The sequence below is a fragment of the Camellia sinensis genome, chromosome 7 (assembly GCF_055761805.1).
Source record: "Camellia sinensis isolate YWXY chromosome 7, ASM5576180v1, whole genome shotgun sequence".
Taxonomy (NCBI): Eukaryota; Viridiplantae; Streptophyta; class Magnoliopsida; order Ericales; family Theaceae; genus Camellia; species Camellia sinensis.
In genome coordinates this window covers 25,802,802-25,819,263 of record NC_138967.1, presented here as the reverse complement: position 1 = coordinate 25,819,263, position 16,462 = coordinate 25,802,802, and positions in this window count along the sequence as shown.

The window sequence follows — 16,462 nt, the reverse complement described above, 5'->3', positions numbered from 1 at the left end:
TGGGTGACGGTGGCGGGTAGTGGGTGGTAACGAGTGGGTGGTGGTGGCAGGTGGGTGGCGGATGGCGGGTGGTGGTGGTGGTGAGTGGGTGGGTGGTTGACGGTGGCGAGTGGTAGGTGGTAGCGGGTGGTAGGTGGTGGTGGATGGTAGTGGCAGGTGGGTGGTGAGTGGTGAGTGGTGGTGGCAAGTAGGTTGCGTGTGGTAGCGGATGGATGGTAGTTGGGTGGTGGGTGGCGGGTGGCGGGTGGTGGGAGTGGTGGTGGCAGGTGGGTGGTGAGTGGTGGTGGGTGGTGGTGGCGGAAGACGGTGGTGGAAAATGGTGGCGGGTGGTAGCTAGTGTTGGGTGCTAAAAAAAAAAAAACTCAAAACTCAAAACGGAAACACATTTTTTGTGTTTTCATTTTTTGGCCAAATTTATAAATTGAGACAACTGATTTATAAATCAAAAATTTTACTAAACAAGTTTTTATTTGAGTTTTTTAAATTTTTGTAAATATAACTAGAAAACAGAAAACGTAAGTGTTACCAAACAACACCGCATATTTAAAGGGCTTGTTTATTGTTTATTATTTAAGATAAGATTGTGATTTTAACAATCTAGTTATAAATTAATGTTTATGTTTATACATTTCTGATTTATCATTTAAATTTTTTAGCCAAGTATATATTCATTTCTTATTTAATTGTATTTTGAATACAGATCAATTTATCTCTACAAGTTCCCATACTTTATATAAATATCACATATCAATTTAAGAAATATGTATAATTACAGTATTAACAGTTAATGAAAAATTATGTGTCACGTGCAACACAAGTGTCCGACTATTAGTAAATTTAAAATTGACAATTAGGTACGGACAATTTAAGAATAAAAAAAAGGGTATGATAAATTATTAACACTAAATGAATTGTAGACTTTATACAATATATTATAGTATAAATAAGGCATAATCATTAGATGCTTTTTATTTTATTTAAATAATGATATATAAATAAAAAAATTTATATAGAATTTTCATACATATAAAATAATGTGACTTGGGGGTCTTTTGGGAAGCCAAAAAAAAGTTAGTTTTTAATTTTTTATTCATTTTAGGTCACAGTACCTTTCATATTTTTTACACACAAAAAAATAAAATAGACTAAAAAAATCAAAAGTCGACTTTTTACCAACTTTCTAAGACACCACTTAATATGTACATTTTATTTTAAAATAAAACATCTGTAAAGATGAGTTTATTTACAACAATAGAATTATTATGTTATTCTTATAAAAAAAATTGAATGAATTTTGTGTATAAATAAAAAAAATTATTTTATTTTGATAAGGCACGTGCATTGTGCGTGATTGTCTACTGTGAAAGATTAAAAAATGACTCGCAGCATGAGCTAATGGGTAATACCCATTTAATATATATATATATATATATATTTTACACAATCCAAGTTTTATTTTTCGATGTTATTTTTTTGTGTTAAATTTTGTTTCGCTCTTGACCGGTCAACTTTAAGCGATTAAAGAGTGTTCCATTTATTTGAAGAACAAGAGAGTGGGTCGCTTGATTTTTTTTTTTTTTTTTTTTTTTTTTTTTTTTTTTAACATGAAAAAAACAGCTTTGAGCGGTCATCAAGGCCCCGTGCGTCCTGACCCCGAGATAATCAGTTATTAGACAGGAATTAACCCCCACCAAGTAGGAAACCCACTACCAGGACATTAATGAAGCGCAACCACACGCCCCAGCAGAGGACAGGTTGTCGAGGAGAGTACAGAGCAGATTCTCATGAAGAGATTTAAAACACCCCCTCCCAGGAATCGACCCTGGCTCAATGCTGGGGAATGCACTGCATTCTCCACGAGGCCACCAACCTTGGTGGTGTGGGTCATTTGATATGAGTTTCAATTGTTTGATTTATTTATTCGTTTGGCTATCTCAAAAAAATAAATAAATAAAAAATTAAAAATTAAAAAATGTAAAAGAGAAGAGAGAGAGAATATTTTATACCAAATTTGTCACGAGGACAAGCAATACAAAATTTGGGCCAGGTCATTTTAGGATTGTATATTCCACTGGGGAGGGTAAACCCCATGGTATACACATTTTATGTGTGTATCATATACATTTTATAATAATTGACATAATTTTATATAAAATTTTGTAATATCAATCACAGAGTGTGTAACCTAACCACAAATTAACATAATAAAATATTTAAAATTTTATAGCTCATGTAACAAAAGTTGGTGATTCAGTTTTGTCTTTTTTTTGTTAAGTCAATTTATGATGAGATTATGTATTTTAAAATTGATATTATGAAATTTTATGACAAAATTATATCAATTTATAGTAAGATGCATATAATACACACATTTTTCTCATTCCACTAGATAATAAAATGCTAAGATTCTCTTTTTTAGTATTGTATCTTGGTCAACTTGTTAGGCTACCCGCGAGACTGAGAAAGCATTGCAAAGGAATCAAGTTGAGTTGAGTTTTTTAGTATTCAAGCTTGATTTGTGTGTTTATTAAGTTCAAAAATTCAGTTTCAGCTCTGTCGAATAACTAATCTAGTTTGACTTGAGCTCGAAACTCGAAATAGATTTTGAAAAAATTGTATAAGATAGAACAATGAAAAAATAATTACATTTTTATAGAAATGTAAGTCTCCTGTGTGTATATGCTTGGTGCAAGCCTTTTCTTGCACTAGAAAAGGTTGTCATGTCTTTTTTTGATAACGGAATCTTGAATCAATTTACGCATGCCCCATCTATTTGCAATTTGCCTATAAATTTTTTTACTCTTAATTATATTTTTAAATATAAATAAATAAATTGAACTTATCCGAGTTCGAACTCAACTCGTTTATTAAACAAGCCTAATGATTTAACTTATACTCATTTATTTACTTAAAAAAGCAAGCCCTTAACCAACCGAGCTCGCGAACAATTTCCATACTAACTACTGACGTAGTGTGAATACCCACACTTTTTGGATCAATGTCTCAATTTATATTTGTTAATGTTTGGTGAAAATATCAGAAAAATAGCATTTTATTGATAAAAAATATAAAAAAATGAAATACAGATAGATCGGGCTAAGGCACGGATATCTCGTTTTCTTTAAGGAAATCAAGTCCATTGCGGTAGGAAGAACCCAAATACTGATGCAGCAGTCACTAAATTATGACTTGTCCCCTCCAAGATACAACAATCCGACCATTTGTCGTATGGTTCAAGACAACTCTGCACAAGATGGTGAACCCAAAGCTTCACCAAGAAAAAATATCATTCTTTGGCTAGTAATCTCTCAAGTGTAGAAAAATAGTTGGTATAGAAAAAAGTAGATGAGAGGAATTGTTTATAGGCCACTAGGACCTTACAAATTACACCAAAAAATAATGGCCATTAAACTAGAGAAAAGTGAAAGTCTTCAAATATTAACTCACCACCAAGTCCATGAACTTTCAATTAATCTCCATTCATGAACAATACAAAAGGTCACTAAAAAACAATGAGTCTCCATTCACCAAACAAAATGAGATTTATGAACAAGACAAAATAAGATTCATAAATAAGACAAATAAATAAATAAATAAAAGATATTAAAATGGTTCAACAATTTATTTATTTTTTACCCAAATTTTTAATTTTTCTTACTACATCGTGATTGTCCTAACAAGTTTACAACAATAAAGAAGAAAATCTTGGCCTTAATATTTTGGGAAAATAGTGCTATACAGACAAAAAGTTTGTACAAAATTATTTTACACAACTATATGGCTTATAGTGATCCATCGATTTAATAACATAGGTAAATCTTTGAGAGATAACTGAGTATTGACTTGATCGTCGGAGTGTTCCCGGGTGGAAGAACCACCGCCAGAGTCTTTTCTTTCTGTGACAGGTCGTTCGGGCGCAATCTATTTTGTCGGTATTCTCCAACTGGGTACCTGTTTGGCAGTGTGGTCAGAAAAACAACACACACAATTTGGTGCCGTCTGTGGGAAAGAAAGAAGAATAGATGGCCAACGACGGATAAAATGAGAAGATCGGGGACGACATCCCTACTGGAAGTGGTAAACACTTTGATCCTAATGTAGAAGATGATAACTACAACGAAGAAACTAGGGATCAGAATTCCGGAGAGAAAGACGTCGGCCAGGAGGGCGACGTACCAAAGAAGTCAGACCGAGGCGGGTATTATAAGAAGGACGACCTCCAGGTATAGAAAGATAGATGCCTACGGAGGGACGGCGAGATGAAGGGAGTGGCGAACAAATTGGCAGACCTGCAATCGGTCGTCAATTTCATGATGCAGAACAACGTCATGTAGCCATCGTTTCCGTTACAAGATACGCCGATTCCAGCAGCCAAAAACGATGCCCAAAAAGGGGGGCAGAAAAAAGTTCCTCCAGTCCCCCAATACACCAGGACCAAGGAACACTCTCACCGGCCTTCAAGGGAGGTCGGACAGGGAGAGTCAGTGAAGGGAGATTCTCAAAGGACACATCGCACCAAAGAAGCTAATCCCAAAGAACATTGGCATGTTCAAGGAAAGGAACTTTGTTTCAATACGACCAATGGAGGGAGGTCCAAGAGAACCCATAACGATACCGGGAGTAGCGTGCCAAAGAGGCTAAAATCCGTATATAGCCGAGCTCTTGGACAGACCAAAGAGGATCTAAGAGATTACCTCCAGAGGAAGCGACAAGATGCTAAAGTAACCTCTCTGGTCAAGCCGAGAACACCGTTCTCGGTAGAATTGGACAAATTTGAAGCCCCGAAGAGGTTTAATATGCCGAGATTCTAGATATACGACGATAAGTCTGACCCTAACATTCATGTCGGCTTATACCTGAACTCAATGGCACTGTACACCGGGAACGACCCGTTGCTCTGCAAAGTGTTTCCCTCATCCTTTGGGAAAATCGCATCAGACCGGTTTCACAAGTTGCCGAAAGGAACTTTGAAAAGCTGGGAAGGCCTGGCTGAGATGTTCGTGGCCAGGTTTGTGACAAACAAACTACAGCCGTTGAGGGTGGACTCCCTGATGGCTCTGAGAATTGGAGAGGATGAAAGCTTTAGGGCCTACGCCAAGAGGTATTATGAGGTATTTAACCGAATACCAGGATGGAACCAAGAGATGGCGGTCGTGTCTTTTAAGAATGGCATGAACAATGATTGTCTGCTTAAAAAATCACTGGCAAAGACACTTCCAAAAAGTATGGAAGAACTAATGGCCAGAATAGAGAAGTATGCAAGAGCCGAGGAGGATACGCTGTCAAAACAAGAGAAGAGAAACGGCTCGCCGAAGCGAGACCGATGTAATAGTGGATACAACAAGCAGAAGACAGGACTAAGAGCTGAACAGGTAGTCACAACCGTATTCCGAATTCCGGTTTACAAAGTCTTGGAAAGAATCTAGAATTAACCCTATTATAAAGCACCAGAGAAGATCCCTGGAGAATTTATGGAAAGAAGTTTGGGGAAACACTGTGCCTACCAGAAATGAGAATGGGCATCTAACTCAAGGGTGCAGAGCCCTAAAGGCACATTTGGAAGACTTGGTAAGACAAGGTCATCTAAGGGACTTGGTAGATGAGACCAGGACAAGGGAAGAGCAAGTGAGACTGCCTCAGGCACCGGCAGCACCACCTCCTCCTCCAGCACCACGGCCGCAAGCAGACGGACCTCGAGTGATCAATGTGATTCACTCGAAGGTCAATGAGAACGAGATACATGGAGAAACTTAGAAGGTAAAAACTTACAACATGTGTATCAGGTCCGGCAAAAGAGACCTAGGGCAGATGAGTGCCAAGGACCAATGGTGTCCTTTTCTAAAGACGACCTAAAGATGGTGCAACATCCACACAACGATGCCTTGGTAATATCCCCCCAGATTGGAGAGTGCCAGGTAAAGTGAATTCTGATCGACTAGGGCAGCTCTTGTGACATTATGTATGTCAGATGTTACAAGGAGCTTAGCCTTCACCAAGATAATCGGGAACAATCTAATGGTCCAATGACCGGGTTCAATGGAATGCCGACGTGGCCCCTGGGAGCAGTAAGTTTAAAGGTATAGGCTGGCACCAAGAAGGTAAAAACTGAGTTCACAATAATTGACACTCCCTCCCCTTACAATGCTATCCTAGGAAGGCCATGGCTGCATGCAATAGGGGTTGTTCCCTCAACATTACACCAGCTGTTGCGGTTCCCAACAAAACATAGAATTGAGGAATTCATAGGAGATCAGGTGCAAGCAAAGAATTGCTCCATGGCAGCAATGAAATCAACGTACAACATACGAGAAGCAGAAGCAGCTGAGATTGAGGATAAGGACATGGAGGTCCTTGAGGACGTCGGCAAGGAACAAACCGAGAAAAGTGAGGAAGCCTTGAAGAAGATCTTAGTCCAACAAGGGGTGAAGAGCGCTTCTTCGTTCTCGGCTCAGGATTGGCTGAGGAGGAGGAAAAGGAATTAGAGGCGTTCTTGAGAGCAAACCTTGAGGTGTTTTCTTGGACATCATACGAGATGCCTAGCATTGACCCCAAGGTCACTTGCCACAAACTGAATATGGACAAATTAGCCAAACCTGTCATCCAGCGAACAAGGAGGCCTACGTTGATGCATGTTGAGGCAGTAGAAGAGGAAATGGATAAACTTCTGGAGGCCAGAGCCATTTGAGAAGTAAACTACCCAACATGGTTATCAAACATGGTTGTTGGGAAGAAAAAGAATGGAAAGTTGAGGGTCTCTGTGGACTTCACCAGCCTAAACAAGGCTTGTCCCAAAGACAGTTTCTCACTTCCCAAAATTGATCAATTGGTGGATGCCACCTTAGGACATGGAAGGATGAGCTTCTTGGACGCTTACAGAGGGTACCATCAGATAGCCATGTACCCCCCAGATGAGGAGAAGATTGCATTTATCACCCCAAAAAGGCTATATTGCTATAGAGTGATATCTTTTAGGTTGAAAAATACAGGAGCAACTTACCAGAGATTGGTAATTAAGATGTTCAGACATCTAATAGGCAAAACAGTGGAGGTATACATTAATGACATGGTCATGAAGACCAACGAACCTAAGGATCATCTGGCCGACCTGAAGATAGTCTTTGATATCCTAAGGACATTTCGGCTCTGACTCAATGCATCGAAGTGCGCATTTGGAGTTGGGTCAAGGAAGTTCCTGGGATACTTGGTCACCAGAAAGGGCATTGAGGCAAGCCCGGATCAAATCAAAGCCATCTTGGAGTTAAAAAGTCCAACATCGGCAAAACAAGTGCAGATGTTGACTGGAAAGGCTGCAGCCCTAAATAGATTCATAAATAAAAGTTCTGACAAATGCAAACCTTTCTTCAGTTTAGTAAAGAAAGCCACAGACTTCTTATGGACAGAAGAGTGCGAAGTCGCCTTAACCAACTTGAAGAAATACTTGACCACTGCTCCAGTTCTCTCAAATCTAGTACCTAGAGCGGAGCTATTCTTATACTTTGCAGTTTCAGAGCATGTAGTAAGTGCAGTGGTAATCAGGGAAGAAAAGGGAGAACAGAGGGCAGTTTACTAATTGAGTAAGACCTTAGCAGATGCAGAGACCAGGTACCTACCCTTGGAGAAGCTGACACTGGCTTTAGTAATGGCCTCCAAGAAGCTGAATCGTTACTTTCAAGCCTACAAGATTGTGGTGTTAACTGCGCATCCTTTGAAGTCCCTGTTGCAACAAGGAGATCTGACAGGCAGGATAGCCAAATGGGCAGTGGTGTTAGGCCAATATGACTTAGAATTCAGACCCAAAACAACAATCAAAGGCCAAGTTTTGGTCGACTTCGTGGTCTAGTTCACACCAGGCGCCATTATACATCGGGCTCCGTTGAGCCGGGGTATACGATGTCCAAGTGAATAAGGAGAAACCCAGCTGGGGATAGCAGAATAGAGGAAAGAAGAAACACTCAAGCCCTGCAGTATTTACGTCAGTGACTCCTTCTGCCTGTTTGTTGATGGAAGTTCTAACCGACAAGGAGCGGGGGCAGGAGTAGTGCTAGTATCACCGGATGGACAAATGCTGGAACAATCCATTCATTTGGGGTTTAAGGCCTCAAACAACGAGGCAGAGTATGAAACACTGATCGCAGGATTAAAGTTAGCAGCAACAATGGAAGCCGACGAGGTAATGGTCTTCTATGACTCCCAACTTATCGTCAACCAAGCAACAGGCGAATACGCAGCCCGAGATGAAAGGATGGTGGCCTATGTAAAGAAGGTAGGCAAACAAATAGCATTGTTCCAAAATTGCCGACTACAGTGAGTTAGCCGAGATGACAACAGTCATGCTGATGCCTTGGCCAACCTGGCTAGTGCAATGAAACTAGGAGAGGCAAGGACAATAATGGTTGACTACTTGTCAGGTCCAAGTGTAGAACCACTAAACACAGAGCACGAGGCAATGTGTGTGGAGATGGGACCAAGCTGAATGGACGCGATAATAGTATACCTCAAAGATGGAAAACTACCAGATGACCATAAAGAAGCACACAAGATCATACTAAAGTCGGCAAGATTCAGTCTGATAGCAGAAGGGCATCTACAGAAGATCTTTTACTGGTCCCCTTTTGAGGTGTGTGCATCCTTCACAAGTTGAAGATTTCCTCTATGAAATACATGAAGGAGTGTGTGGAAGCCACACTGGGGCAGGTCACTTGCTCATAGGGCCATTACTCAGGGGTACTGGTGGCCTTACATGCAGAAAGATGCTGAAACTTATGTCAGAAAATGTGAGAAGTGTCAGAGGTTTGCACTTTTGGTACACCAACCAGCAGCAGATTTGAACCCAGTGTGCAGCCCTTGGCTATTTGCCCAATGGGGCATGGTTCTTGTCGGACAGCTGCCTTAAGCGACTGGACAAAGGAAGTTCCTGTTAGTGGCAACAGATTACGTCACCAATTGGATGGAAGTTGAACCCCTTGTAAAGATTCGAGATATTGATGTGAAGAGCTTCATATGGAAGAACATCATCACTAGGTTTGGGATCCCAAGGGCGATAATAGCAGACAATGGTACACAGTTTGACAGTAAGCTAATCAAGAACTTTTGTGCAAAGTACAAAATCAGAAACTACTATTCCACTCCAAGCTTCCCTCAAAGCAATGGACAAGCAGAAGCATCCAATAAGGTTATCTTGGATAGGATCAAGAAGAGGCTGGAAGTAGCAAAGGGAAAGTAGATGGATGAGTTGCCCAATGTACTCTGGGCATATCAAACTACGCTGAGAAGATCAACTGGAGAGTCCCCGTTCGCCATGGCTTATGGCACCGAAGCAGTTATTCCACTGGAGGTCGGCAACCCAAGGATCAGAACACAGGGTGTAGAGAATGAGACTAATGATGCATTTTTAGCCCGAGATCTGGATCTGTTAGAAGAAAGAAGGAAGAACGCAGCAATTTAGCTAGGGGCATACCAGCTTGCCAGGGCTTACAATAAAAAACTCAACCCATGAGAGTTTCAAGTTGGTGACCTCGTCCTGAGAAAGGTCGTCGGCAACAAGAAAGACCCCATAGAGGGCAAGTTTGGCCCAAACTAGGAGGAACCTTATAGAATCATCTCGGTCCTGGGCAATAGAGCATTGTAGACACCCCATTTTTGACCGTCCTTATGACTTGGGCGTTACTGATGGTTTACTTGGTGATGAAAGATGTGTAGGCTATGCTATGCAAAGGTTTGATTTCTCAGGCAAGGAGAGTCAAATCCTAACCTCACACCCCATTTTGGACTAAAACTATTTTGAATGGCTTTTAGACCTTAAAACCCTCTCTTTCAAAATATTTTTGAAAAGAAGTTCCTACGATGTTCCGACGCTCGCATTTTGTCAAATGTTGCGCTTTTCGGTAAATCGAGCAAGGACAAAGTGGAAATGAATGAAAGAGACATGAAATCTTTGAAAAATCTTTCAAAACACCTTGTTCGGGGGTTTGGAGTTGAAGAAAAGAGGAGAAGAGGGAACAAACCTAGTTGAGGAAGAAGATGGGCATGAACCGTTAAGAGAGAGTCGAGCGGCCCTCGCTAAATCGGGCCTATCCTTTTGTATATTTAGATTTAAGCTATGAGGCCACCACCGTTGGAAAGATTACTTTCGGGGCTTCATTTTTCACTGAAGAATCTCCTAAAGCCGAGTCCGGATGGAGGAGATGTGATTGGTTGAAGTTGGGCATCATTCTGGTTGGACCGAAACTAAGCAGCCTTCACTAAAAGAAGGATATCTCTTAGCACACATGTAATTTTGAGGTGAGGCTGCCAAATTTGGAAAGAAGACTTCTGGGGCTACAGTTTAGACTCAAGAATGATCTGAAAAGGGGTCCAGATGAAGGAATTAGGCTTGCTTCAAGTCAGGGACCAGGGCTGATTTTTTCCATCGGCCTCTATGGAAGTGCATCGGCCACAATTTGACCTCAGCAGCTATATGTCGGCCAAAAGTGAGCCTTATTGGGCACAAATGGTGGCCGGTCGGCACCAAAGATGGTCGGTTGGCCAAAAGTGTCTAGAAAGCCCAGAATTGACAGATATTTCTCCTCCAACTGTTATACACTGCATCAGATATTTCCAATTGAGATATTTCGACCAAAAGCTCTTGGATTGCTATATAATGAAGCCTTATATCTCATTTTCAAGGGTTAGAACATTTCTTGAAGGTTTAGAAATTTAAGAGCTTCTCACTCTAGAATCCTCTCTCTCTAGAAGTTTTGTGAGCAAAACTCTCTCCCTCCCTAAAATTCTCTCATTCTCCTCTTGTTTTAGGCTTAGAAGTGAGAATTTCCTACACCTTTGCCTAGGCACCCTTAACCAAACTTAACCACCATTGGGCTGAGGTTCTTTGAGGATCATTTGGAGCTCCAAAAGGCTGATTTTGGCTCAGGTTTTGGCTTGTTTTGCTGCTGTGCATCAAGAGGTATAAACTCTATCCTTTAAACTTGTTTTGCATAGCTTGTTTTGCCATAGTTTTCAACTACTTTGGGGTTTTTTTTGGGGTGGTGTTGAACTAAAAAAACCTTTGTTTTCCTTTGTTTTTCAGTCCTAAAAGTCTTGGTTTGTGCCTTGTTTGGTTAGGGGGTTGTCTCTCCCTTTGCTCTTTGGCTTGTAAAGCCTTTTGAGCCAACTTCCTAAGCTTTTGAAACCAACTTTTTGTGGCCTTTTAACCACTGAAATCCAGAGGATTTTCAGTGGTAAAAACCCTATTTTGAGGTCTCAAATAGGAGAGGGTAGTCCTCTCTCCTCTTGTCTTGCTTGCTAGTGTAACAAGCCCGCGGGGGGGCCTCGCCACAGCTCGGACTCGACTTTCTGTCAGTCACGGTTCTAAGTCTGAACCAAAGAGTCCAAATCCGGCAAATCGTTTTGAGAAAACTGATTTTTGAAAGAAGTGCCAAACATGGACTGCTTTGCCAGATACAGAGTCGCCACCTAAATATTTTATTTTTGGGAAATTTAGGAAACCCTGACTCGGTGCCAAAAGGCCACGTGTCCGTCATCACCAAAGTTGCCTCGGCTCGGGAACTTGGGTACGATTGGGAAAGGTCACTTCGTGAGCACCCCCGCTCGCCCGGTCATAGACCGGCCTCTACTAACCATGATATCTATTTTTGAAAACATTGTATGTTCTTATTCCGGTTATTAGCCTAGGTTACTATGTGATGCGCACAGCATACAAGTATAGACTGGATCGCCTGAATTGGAACAAAACATTTCATTTTTGCTTTTGAAAATGGTTTGCTACCCGCAGGTAGGCTTGAAACATTTGATGATTTATTCCAATTCAGATAACCCAACCTTCACCCACAGGCATTCAGGCAGTTATATCATATAAGCACATAGCCTCATGGTAAGCATGCTATCATGGCATTCACTCACACGCATGCAAGGATGCTAAAGCATAAAGCTTACCGAGTACTCCAAGCCAAAACAGAAACTTCATTAGAAATCATGCATGATCCTAAGTATACAGAAATGCCTAATGCAACACATACAAAATGCAATTATAGCAGGCTCGGCTATTCTAAGATGGCATATGGAATGCTACAACTATCATGTATTCAATTTGGTATTGAAAATACAATGCAGTTAGTATGATGTGCCGAGCCCGGTGCATGCGAAACAGATGAATGATGCAAACATGCTGTCATACTGTATGCTAATTTAAACATGCCCTAATCTAACCATCAAAAGCGGATAAATAAAAGGGAGAAAGACGTGGGGTTGGAAGACATACAACACACACACACACTTATTACAGTTGTGCCCTCGCGCAGAGGGTCCAAATAAATAATACAGTCCAAATATTACAGTCCCGAGTAAAAGAATATTACAGTTCCAAGATATTACAAAATCCTAATTAATTAACAAATTAACTAAGAAAATAAATAAAACTGGCATGCAAGCCAGGGACTGCCTTGCTTCTGATGGATAATGCATGTCCCGGTTGTCTTGCGCGGAAATCCACCGGAATGCCCCAATTAGCCTCTGTTTACATCTGTTCTTGAAATGCGTGCCAAGTCCCGGAAAGTTGCTGATTCCTGATTTTGCTGCAACAGAGAGCAGGAAAGGGGCATAGCAATGTATTTGCACAGATATATGCATGTCTCGATCCTCGTGCCACCAATCACGCATACCGAGGCATGATGGCCGAGGAGTCGAAATGCACAACTCAATATAGGATGAATGCACATGAAATTACAGCTAAAACCTAACTCCATCATGGATAATCCGGAGTGTCGGTGACTGGGAAATTGAGACACATTCCGTCACTCGGAGTACGAAATGTACCTCGTTTCCCGTGCCCGGGCTAACTCCTATTCCGGACACGATGCAATATGCATGATATGCATGAAATGCAACTAAGATACAATCCTAACATACACAATGCTATGGAAATGAGATGCCTCGAAATGCGTGCACGCGGGCACGCAAACCGAGAAAATAACAGAATGCAATCTAAGATACAATCTAGCATGCACTATGCTGTGAAAATGAGATGCCTCGAAATGCGTGCATGCGGGCACGCAAACCGAGAAAATGACAGAATGCAATCTAAGATACAACCTAGTATGCACTATGCTATGAAAATGAAGTGCCTCGAAATGCGTGCACGCGGGCACGCAAACTGAGAAAATGACAGAATGCAATCTAAGATACAACCTAGTATGCACTATGCTATGAAAATGAAGTGCCTCGAAATGCGTGCACACTGGCACGCAAACCGAGGCGATGGCGGAATGCGATGTAATGACATGGAAACATGATATGGACTTATACTAACATGAGTGAGCCTCAGCCACACTCACATAGGATGCCGGCGGATAAAAATAAAGTGCCTCGAAATGCGTGCACACGGGCACGCAAACCGAGGCGATGACATACGCAATGCAAATGACATGAAAACATGATATGGACTTATACCAACATGAGTGAGCCTCAGCCACACTCACATAGGATGCCGGCGGATAAAAAATGAAGTGCCTCGAAATGCGTGCACACGGGCACGCAAACCGAGGCGATGACATACGCAATGCAAATGACATGAAAACATGATATGGACTTATACCAACATGAGTGAGCCTCAGCCACACTCACATAGGATGCCGGCGGATAAAAATGAGGTGCCTCGAAATGCGTGCACACGGGCACGCAAACCGAGGCAGTGACAGAATGTGATGTAATGACATGAAATGGATAGCAATCATTCTAATGGAATTTCAGCACTAAAATATGGGGGAAAACAGTCCCGAAATGAGGCGAAATGATATGAAATGCATGGAATTGTCCCGAAATGCGAATTTAGGCACCCGAAATGGCCTATAGCTATGCCAAACATGCACAACATGGACATGCAATGCAAAGACAGAAGCTAGACAGTCCCAAAAAAGGCACTTTCACAGTTATAAACATGGCCAAACAGCAAGCATAGGTATGGCAAAAATAGCATGCAAGAATAGGGGCCAAGAGAGGGGTAATGAAGCAAGTGATGTAATAAAAATCCAAACTGAAAAATTTCCTTCTACAACATTGAAGAGGGACCAAAAATATGAATATTTACAGTATATGTCAGGCTTCGAATCAATATAAAAACATGCTAAAAATGCAATGCAAAATGAGGCTCAAAAATGGCTATAACATGAAGTATGCAAAATAATCACCAAACAGCCAAAGACCCTTAATAAAACATGTAGAATGGGCCAAAATAGGAATATTTCCAGAACTGTAAAATGGCCAAAAACAAAAGTATGATAGGCTAACTAAACATGCAAGAATGGGGAATAAAAGAGAGATATAACATGAAGTGGCATATGGAGGTCCCAAACCATGAAAGGACCTAAATGAAACATGAAGAATGGACCAAAATAAGCACTTTTTCAGAACTGTAAAATGGCCAAAAACAAAAGCATGGTAGGCTGCCATTGCATGCAAGAATGGGGGATAAAAGAGGAGTATAAAGGTAAGTACAACATGGAAGTCCCAAATGGTGTTGAGCCCTTCTTCAATGTTGAAGAGGGGCTCAAAATAAGCCTAATATCAGTTTACAACATGCTCAAAAACAGATTAATCATGGGCTAAAAATAGCATGCAAGATTATGACATACAAGAGGATCAATGAAGCAAGTGTATCATAGAGGGCTCAAACAGGGTTGAGCCCTTAATGAAGAATGAAAATGAGCTCAAAAGAAGGCCCTTTTCAGTTAGGGCCGGAGCTTGAAACAAAAAGCAAGTGGGGCTTACAAATGGATCAAGAAAAAGGGTCAAAGTGAAGAAATGTTACTCACCCTTGAAGACTAAGACTTTTGTTGCTTCTTGGATCAATTTGCAGCTCCTTTGGCCTTTGAGAAGCCTTCCTTGTTGCTGGAAATGAGGTGGTGGTGGTAGAGCTTGGTGGTGTAGAAGAAATGGTGCTTAGGGACTTAGAGATTTTCAAGGAAATGAGAGGTATAGAGATGGAGTTGTGTATGGAGGCTTGAAGAACAATTTTTCTAACCCCAACAAATGATCTAGCTTGCTTGTTATAAGGGCTAAAGAGGGGGTGTAAAGGTGGGGGAAAAGGAGAGTAACTTTCCCTCACAAAATATCCCCCGGATAAAGATCTTTTCTAGGGGATAAAGCTCCACAGCTATAAAGGGAACAGTGCAAGGAGCTCGGCCGGCCTGGTACTTTTGCTGCAGGTGGCCGGCCGGCCATACCCCCTAGCCGGCCGGCTAGGGGTCAAAAGGGTCAATCAGATTTTCTGGCCGGCCACCAACTGGTAGTGTCCTCCTATGTGTGTACAACACAATCCTGTGGTTAAAAGTCCAAGAAAGTGGGTCCAAGGGGTTCAACATTAGCTCGGAAAGAGGGGTTCAAAAGGGTCAGGTGGAATTACTGGCCGGCCACCAACTTTTAGGGTCCTCTCATGTGTGTACATCACAAATATGTGGTTCAAAGTTCGAGAAAACGGGTCCAAGGGGTTCAACATTAGCTCGGAAGAAGGGGTTCAAAAGGGTCAGGTGGAATTACTGGCCGGCCACCAACTTTTAGGGTCCTCCCATGTGTGTACATCACAAATATGTGGTTCAAAGTTCGAGAAAATGGGCCCAAGGTGTTCAACATTAGCCCGGAAGTGCGAAAAACGGGCGCCGGAGGGCGTCGGAGGATGTATAACTGGTTGCTGCAACAATTGCTGGCCTCCCGCCCTTCAGTGACCTCCCCGGTGATAAAACAGAGGTACCTGCCAAAAATGAACGAAAACCGTTGCAAAACGAATGCTCGGGGGCCAAAACGCGCAGTTCGGGGCCCCGGAAATGGGCTGTTAAGCACCGAAAGTGGCATTCGACCACGAAGTGGGTTTCTCAGACCCCAGTGTCCCTCAAAAGGGAGTAAATAGGATGTATGCCAAAAATCAGAAGAAACGGAGATGGTTAGGCGGTCCCGAACCGAGGCACACGGCCAACGGTCCCGAAAAATCGGAAACCGGACTCCGAAATGGGCAAAATGGCCTACGGCCACCAAATGTAGCCTACGGACATTGAGAGATGGTCTACAGGACCTCTCCCTTCCCTCAAGAAATGAAACAAAGAAAACCGAGCCTAGTTCGCAAACCGAGGCAAAGTACAAAAGAGAGTTCGGAAGTCCGGAGGCGAGGCTCACGGCCGCAACTCTGAAACTTCTAAACAAGCACATTATGCAACATCACCAAGTGCTCAGTCGGTGACGTCTGAGTCTTAAGGTCGGTCAAAAATGGGGTGTCTACAGTTGCCCCTCTTTGACAGAACTCGGAAGTCACAAGTGACGGGAGTGAATGCCAAAGCCCAGAGACGACCCATGTGTGTACAGGATAAACAGAGATGCGCCCGCAGGCAGGGGCAAAATGCAAATCATAATGCAAAGAGCCGGAGGTAACCCAATGATCATGCAAATGCAGCAAGCTGTAATGAAGCAAGTATTCGCAAAT